Source organism: Durio zibethinus, unplaced genomic scaffold, assembly GCF_047325235.1.
Source record: "Durio zibethinus cultivar Kanyao isolate XHJ-2024 unplaced genomic scaffold, ASM4732523v1 HiC_scaffold_404, whole genome shotgun sequence".
Classification (NCBI taxonomy): domain Eukaryota; kingdom Viridiplantae; phylum Streptophyta; class Magnoliopsida; order Malvales; family Malvaceae; genus Durio; species Durio zibethinus.
In genome coordinates this window covers 255,001-262,500 of record NW_028323027.1, presented here as the reverse complement: position 1 = coordinate 262,500, position 7,500 = coordinate 255,001, and positions in this window count along the sequence as shown.

Genomic DNA, 7,500 nt, shown 5'->3' with positions numbered 1-7,500 from the left:
CATAGGCTGCCCTTCGGTACGGGCACTTGCCTCGACCGCCATCGGCACAAGCTGGGCCCTGGTGTGGGTTGTTGCCTCGATCACCAGCGGCACATGCTGAGCCTTGGTGCGGGCGGTTGCCTCGAGCACCATCCGCAGACCCTGGGCCCTGGTGCGGCCGGTTGCCCCGATAACCATCGGCACACGCTGGGCCCTGGAGCGGCCGGTTGCCTCGATCACCATCGGCAAAAGCTGGGCCCTGGTGGGGGCGCTTGCCTCGACCACCATCGGCACACGCTGGGCACTGGTGCGGGCGCTTGCCTCGACCACCATCGGCACACGCTGGGCCCTGGTGCGGGCGGTTGCCCCCAGCACCATCGGCACACGTTGGGCCCTGGTGCGGGCACTTGCCTCGACCACCATCGGCACACGCTGGGCCCTGGTGCGAGCGCTTGCCTCGACCACCATCGGCACACGCTGGGCCCTGGTGCGGGCGCTTGCCTCGACCACCATCGGCACACGCTGGGCCCTGGTGCGGCAGGTTGCCTCGACCACCATCGGCACACGCTGGGCCCTGGTGCGGTCGGTTGCCTCGAGCACCATCGGCACACGCTGGGCCCTGGTGCGGGCGGTTGCCTCGACCACCATCGGCACACGCTGGGCCCTGGTGCGGCAGGTTGCCTCGAGCACCATCGGCACACGCTGGGCCCTGGTGCGGCAGGTTGCCTCGAGCACCATCGGCACACGCTGGGCCCTGGTGCGGTCGGTTGCCTCGATCACCATCGGCACACGCTGGGCCCTGGTGCGGGCGGTTGCCTCGACCACCATCGGCACACGCTGGGCCCTGGTGCGGCAGCTTGCCTCGAGCACCATCGGCACACGCTCGGCCCTGGTGCGGTCGGTTGCCTCGAGCACCATCGGCACACGCTGGGCCCTGGTGCGGGCGCTTGCCTCGACCACCATCGGCACACGCTGGGCCCTGGTGCGGTCGGTTGCCTCGAGCACCATCGGCACACGCTGGGCCCTGGTGCGGGCGGTTGCCTCGACCACCATCGGCACACGCTGGGCCCTGGTGCGGGCGCTTGCCTCGACCACCATCGGCACACGCTCGGCCCTGGTGCGGTCGGTTGCCTCGAGCACCATCGGCACACGCTGGGCCCTGGTGCGGCAGGTTGCCTCGACCACCATCGGCACACGCTGGGCCCTGGTGCGGCAGGTTGCCTCGACCACCATCGGCACACGCTGGGCCCTGGTGCGGCAGGTTGCCTCGAGCACCATCGGCACACGCTGGGCCCCGGTGCGGTCGGTTGCCTCGACCACCATCGGCACACGCTGGGCCCTGGTGCGGGCGCTTGCCTCGACCACCATCGGCACACGCTGGGCCCTGGTGCGGCAGGTTGCCTCGATCACCATCGGCACACGCTGGGCCCTGGTGCGGGCGGTTGCCTCGACCACCATCGGCACACGCTGGGCCCTGGTGCGGCAGCTTGCCTCGACCACCATCGGCAGCCTCGACCACCATCGGCACACGCTGGGCCCTGGTGCGGGCGCTTGCCTCGACCACCATCGGCACACGCTCCGCCCTGGTGCGGTCGGTTGCCTCGAGCACCATCGGCACACGCTGGGCCCTGGTGCGGCAGGTTGCCTCGACCACCATCGGCACACGCTGGGCCCTGGTGCGGGCGCTTGCCTCGACCACCATCGGCACACGCTGGGCCCTGGTGCGGCAGGTTGCCTCGAGCACCATCGGCACACGCTGGGCCCTGGTGCGGCAGGTTGCCTCGACCACCATCGGCACACGCTGGGCCCTGGTGCGGGCGCTTGCCTCGAGCACCATCGGCACACGCTCGGCCCTGGTGCGGTCGGTTGCCTCGAGCACCATCGGCACACGCTGGGCCCTGGTGCGGCAGGTTGCCTCGACCACCATCGGCACACGCTGGGCCCTGGTGAGGGCGCTTGCCTCGACCACCATCGGCACACGCTCGGCCCTGGTGCGGTCGGTTGCCTCGAGCACCATCGGCACACGCTGGGCCCTGGTGCGGGCGCTTGCCTCGAGCACCATCGGCATACGCTCGGCCCTGGTGCGGTCGGTTGCCTCGAGCACCATCGGCACACGCTGGGCCCTGGTGCGGCAGGTTGCCTCGACCACCATCGGCACACGCTGGGCCCTGGTGCGGGCGCTTGCCTCGACCACCATCGGCACACGCTCGGCCCTGGTGCGGCAGGTTGCCTCGACCACCATCGGCACACGCTGGGCCCTGGTGCGGGCGCTTGCCTCGACCACCATCGGCACACGCTCGGCCCTGGTGCGGCAGGTTGCCTCGAGCACCATCGGCACACGCTGGGCCCTGGTGCGGGCGGTTGCCTCGACCACCATCGGCACACGCTGGGCCCTGGTGCGGGCGCTTGCCTCGACCACCATCGGCACACGCTGGGCCCTGGTGCGGCAGGTTGCCTCGAGCACCATCGGCACACGCTGGGCCCTGGTGCGGCAGGTTGCCTCGAGCACCATCGGCACACGCTGGGCCCTGGTGCGGTCGGTTGCCTCGAGCACCATCGGCACACGCTGGGCGCTGGTGCGGGCGCTTGCCTCGACCACCATCGGCACACGCTGGGCCCTGGTGCGGCAGGTTGCCTCGATCACCATCGGCACACGCTGGGCCCTGGTGCGACAGGTTGCCTCGAGCACCATCGGCACACTATCGGCCCTGGTGCGGGCGGTTGCCTCGACCACCATCGGCACACGCTGGGCCCTGGTGCGGGCGCTTGCCTCGGGCACCATCGGTACACGCTGGGCCCTGGTGCGGGCGGTTGCCTCGAGCACCATCGGCACACGCTGGGCCCTGGTGGGTTTAGGCACATCTTCAAATTTCTGCCGTGCCAATGCCATTTTTATGGCTTGTAAATTCATACAATGGTCCCCTAAGCCTTCACGTGAAGTTTCGTTGGAAGATGACTCGTTTTCTATTTTTCACGATTTTCAAAACTTTTTGCGGTTCGGGATTTTTTAAAATTTTTTTATAAGGATTTTTGGCCCCGAATTTTGTAGGCATGATCCTTCTATTTTTGTTGGCATGCACAAAAAAATTCAGCTAAAAACTCGAAGTAGAGAAGATTTTGTGACCGTTTGAAAAAAGTGTCCCCATTTCAGACACTTTAACGGCTACTGGTAGCAAACCTGTAAAATCTCAAATGCTCTTTAAGGGGGTGTGAATTCTCAGAGGTTTGATGAGGGATAGGGGGCCAACACAAGGCCAAGTACCAGCACCCATCGCACACCATGTGCGCACACCCCCCCGGCCCCCCTCCCAATCGCCGGAACCCCAATGCCGCCGGTCAGGTTCTCCGGCGGTACTCCGGCGATGCTCCGGCGATGCTCCGGCGATGCTGTCCCGAGTGAAAAAAATGCGGCACCAGCACATGCTGGAGCCAAGCATGGGCACCGTGGCTCAAAATCGAACTTCGGCCAAGGCCTCGACCATCAATGGCACATGATGACGCATGGTGATGGCACATGCATCGACCATCATCGGCATAGGCTGCCCTTCGGTACGGGCACTTGCCTCGACCGCCATCGGCACAAGCTGGGCCCTGGTGTGGGTTGTTGCCTCGATCACCAGCGGCACATGCTGAGCCTTGGTGCGGGCGGTTGCCTCGAGCACCATCCGCAGACCCTGGGCCCTGGTGCGGCCGGTTGCCCCGATAACCATCGGCACACGCTGGGCCCTGGAGCGGCCGGTTGCCTCGATCACCATCGGCAAAAGCTGGGCCCTGGTGGGGGCGCTTGCCTCGACCACCATCGGCACACGCTGGGCACTGGTGCGGGCGCTTGCCTCGACCACCATCGGCACACGCTGGGCCCTGGTGCGGGCGGTTGCCCCCAGCACCATCGGCACACGTTGGGCCCTGGTGCGGGCGCTTGCCTCGACCACCATCGGCACACGCTGGGCCCTGGTGCGGGCGCTTGCCTCGACCACCATCGGCACACGCTGGGCCCTGGTGCGGGCGCTTGCCTCGACCACCATCGGCACACGCTGGGCCCTGGTGCGGCAGGTTGCCTCGACCACCATCGGCACACGCTGGGCCCTGGTGCGGTCGGTTGCCTCGAGCACCATCGGCACACGCTGGGCCCTGGTGCGGGCGGTTGCCTCGACCACCATCGGCACACGCTGGGCCCTGGTGCGGCAGGTTGCCTCGAGCACCATCGGCACACGCTGGGCCCTGGTGCGGCAGGTTGCCTCGAGCACCATCGGCACACGCTGGGCCCTGGTGCGGTCGGTTGCCTCGATCACCATCGGCACACGCTGGGCCCTGGTGCGGGCGGTTGCCTCGACCACCATCGGCACACGCTGGGCCCTGGTGCGGCAGCTTGCCTCGAGCACCATCGGCACACGCTCGGCCCTGGTGCGGTCGGTTGCCTCGAGCACCATCGGCACACGCTGGGCCCTGGTGCGGGCGCTTGCCTCGACCACCATCGGCACACACTGGGCCCTGGTGCGGTCGGTTGCCTCGAGCACCATCGGCACACGCTGGGCCCTGGTGCGGGCGGTTGCCTCGACCACCATCGGCACACGCTGGGCCCTGGTGCGGGCGGTTGCCTCGACCACCATCGGCACACGCTGGGCCCTGGTGCGGGCGCTTGCCTCGACCACCATCGGCACACGCTCGGCCCTGGTGCGGTCGGTTGCCTCGAGCACCATCGGCACACGCTGGGCCCTGGTGCGGCAGGTTGCCTCGACCACCATCGGCACACGCTGGGCCCTGGTGCGGCAGGTTGCCTCGACCACCATCGGCACACGCTGGGCCCTGGTGCGGCAGGTTGCCTCGAGCACCATCGGCACACGCTGGGCCCTGGTGCGGTCGGTTGCCTCGACCACCATCGGCACACGCTGGGCCCTGGTGCGGGCGCTTGCCTCGACCACCATCGGCACACGCTGGGCCCTGGTGCGGCAGGTTGCCTCGATCACCATCGGCACACGCTGGGCCCTGGTGCGGGCGGTTGCCTCGACCACCATCGGCACACGCTGGGCCCTGGTGCGGCAGCTTGCCTCGACCACCATCGGCAGCCTCGACCACCATCGGCACACGCTGGGCCCTGGTGCGGGCGCTTGCCTCGACCACCATCGGCAGACGCTCCGCCCTGGTGCGGTCGGTTGCCTCGAGCACCATCGGCACACGCTGGGCCCTGGTGCGGCAGGTTGCCTCGACCACCATCGGCACACGCTGGGCCCTGGTGCGGGCGGTTGCCTCGACCACCATCGGCACACGCTGGGCCCTGGTGCGGGCGCTTGCCTCGACCACCATCGGCACACGCTGGGCCCTGGTGCGGCAGGTTGCCTCGAGCACCATCGGCACACGCTGGGCCCTGGTGCGGCAGGTTGCCTCGACCACCATCGGCACACGCTGGGCCCTGGTGCGGGCGCTTGCCTCGAGCACCATCGGCACACGCTCGGCCCTGGTGCGGTCGGTTGCCTCGAGCACCATCGGCACACGCTGGGCCCTGGTGCGGCAGGTTGCCTCGACCACCATCGGCACACGCTGGGCCCTGGTGAGGGCGCTTGCCTCGACCACCATCGGCACACGCTCGGCCCTGGTGCGGTCGGTTGCCTCGAGCACCATCGGCACACGCTGGGCCCTGGTGCGGGCGCTTGCCTCGAGCACCATCGGCACACGCTCGGCCCTGGTGCGGTCGGTTGCCTCGAGCACCATCGGCACACGCTGGGCCCTGGTGCGGCAGGTTGCCTCGACCACCATCGGCACACGCTGGGCCCTGGTGCGGGCGCTTGCCTCGACCACCATCGGCACACGCTCGGCCCTGGTGCGGCAGGTTGCCTCGACCACCATCGGCACACGCTGGGCCCTGGTGCGGGCGCTTGCCTCGACCACCATCGGCACACGCTCGGCCCTGGTGCGGCAGGTTGCCTCGAGCACCATCGGCACACGCTGGGCCCTGGTGCGGGCGGTTGCCTCGACCACCATCGGCACACGCTGGGCCCTGGTGCGGGCGCTTGCCTCGACCACCATCGGCACACGCTGGGCCCTGGTGCGGCAGGTTGCCTCGAGCACCATCGGCACACGCTGGGCCCTGGTGCGGCAGGTTGCCTCGAGCACCATCGGCACACGCTGGGCCCTGGTGCGGTCGGTTGCCTCGAGCACCATCGGCACACGCTGGGCGCTGGTGTGGGCGCTTGCCTCGACCACCATCGGCACACGCTGGGCCCTGGTGCGGCAGGTTGCCTCGATCACCATCGGCACACGCTGGGCCCTGGTGCGACAGGTTGCCTCGAGCACCATCGGCACACTATCGGCCCTGGTGCGGGCGGTTGCCTCGACCACCATCGGCACACGCTGGGCCCTGGTGCGGGCGCTTGCCTCGGGCACCATCGGCACACGCTGGGCCCTGGTGCGGGCGGTTGCCTCGAGCACCATCGGCACACGCTGGGCCCTGGTGGGTTTAGGCACATCTTCAAATTTCTGCCGTGCCAATGCCATTTTTATGGCTTGTAAATTCATACAATGGTCCCCTAAGCCTTCACGTGAAGTTTCGTTGGAAGATGACTCGTTTTCTATTTTTCACGATTTTCGAAACTTTTTGCGGTTCAGGATTTTTTAAAATTTTTTTATAAGGATTTTTGGCCCCAAATTTTGTAGGCATGATCCTTCTATTTTTGTTGGCATGCACAAAAAAATTCAGCTAAAAACTCGAAGTAGAGAAGATTTTGTGACCGTTTGAAAAAAGTGTCCCCATTTCAGACACTTTAACGGCTACTGGTAGCAAACCTGTAAAATCTCAAATGCTCTTTAAGGGGGTGTGAATTCTCAGAGGTTTGATGAGGGATAGGGGGCCAACACAAGGCCAAGTACCAGCACCCATCGCACACCATGTGCGCACACCCCCCCGGCCCCCCTCCCAATCGCCGGAACCCCAATGCCGCCGGTCAGGTTCTCCGGCGGTACTCCGGCGATGCTCCGGCGATGCTCCGGCGATGCTGTCCCGAGTGAAAAAAATGCGGCACCAGCACATGCTGGAGCCAAGCATGGGCACCGTGGCTCAAAATCGAACTTCGGCCAAGGCCTCGACCATCAATGGCACATGATGACGCATGGTGATGGCACATGCATCGACCATCATCGGCATAGGCTGCCCTTCGGTACGGGCACTTGCCTCGACCGCCATCGGCACAAGCTGGGCCCTGGTGTGGGTTGTTGCCTCGATCACAATCGGCACATGCTGAGCCTTGGTGCGGGCGGTTGCCTCGAGCACCATCGGCAGACCCTGGGCCCTGGTGCGGCCGGTTGCCCCGATAACCATCGGCACACGCTGGGCCCTGGGGCGGGCGCTTGCCCCCAGCACCATCGGCACACGCTGGGCCCTGGTGCGGGCGCTTGCCCCGAACACCATCGGCACAAGCCGGCCCTTGGTGCGGGCTCCTGGCTCGACCACCATCGGCACACGCTGGGCCCTGGTGCGGGCGGTTGCCTCGAACACCATCGGCACACGCCGGCCCTTGGTGCGGCCGG